Source organism: Arachis ipaensis, chromosome B01 (genome assembly GCF_000816755.2).
Source record: "Arachis ipaensis cultivar K30076 chromosome B01, Araip1.1, whole genome shotgun sequence".
Lineage (NCBI taxonomy): Eukaryota > Viridiplantae > Streptophyta > Magnoliopsida > Fabales > Fabaceae > Arachis > Arachis ipaensis.
In genome coordinates this window covers 103257697-103258125 of record NC_029785.2, presented here as the reverse complement: position 1 = coordinate 103258125, position 429 = coordinate 103257697, and positions in this window count along the sequence as shown.

Sequence of the window (429 nt, the reverse complement as noted above, 5' to 3'; positions counted from 1 at the left end):
AGACCAAAAAAAAGAAAAAAAGAAAAAAAATAAAAAAAAGAAGAGAGTGAGAGACAAATTATGGTACTTCTTAATATGTTGTATTTGGTTTGAAATTTGGCAAGATCAACTAAGGATACTGAGCTCCATTAAGAGTTTGTCATTGGCCAATAGATTATTGCATGCATAAGGTGGAATTTGAACTCTCGAAACTTACTTAAAATGGCTAGTGAATTAACTACTAGACCAACCCAATTTGATTTATATGAGTGAATTTATGATATTGTAATATTTAGAATTAAGAATGATTCAATCCATGCAGAAAAAAAAAAAGTGGAAACCAACCACAGACAATGAAAGAAAAGGGTTGTTTCTTTATGTTTTACCAAAGTCAAAATTCTTTTAATTTAGAAAGTGATATTTGTATCACTTATTTTTAAAATATGTTTT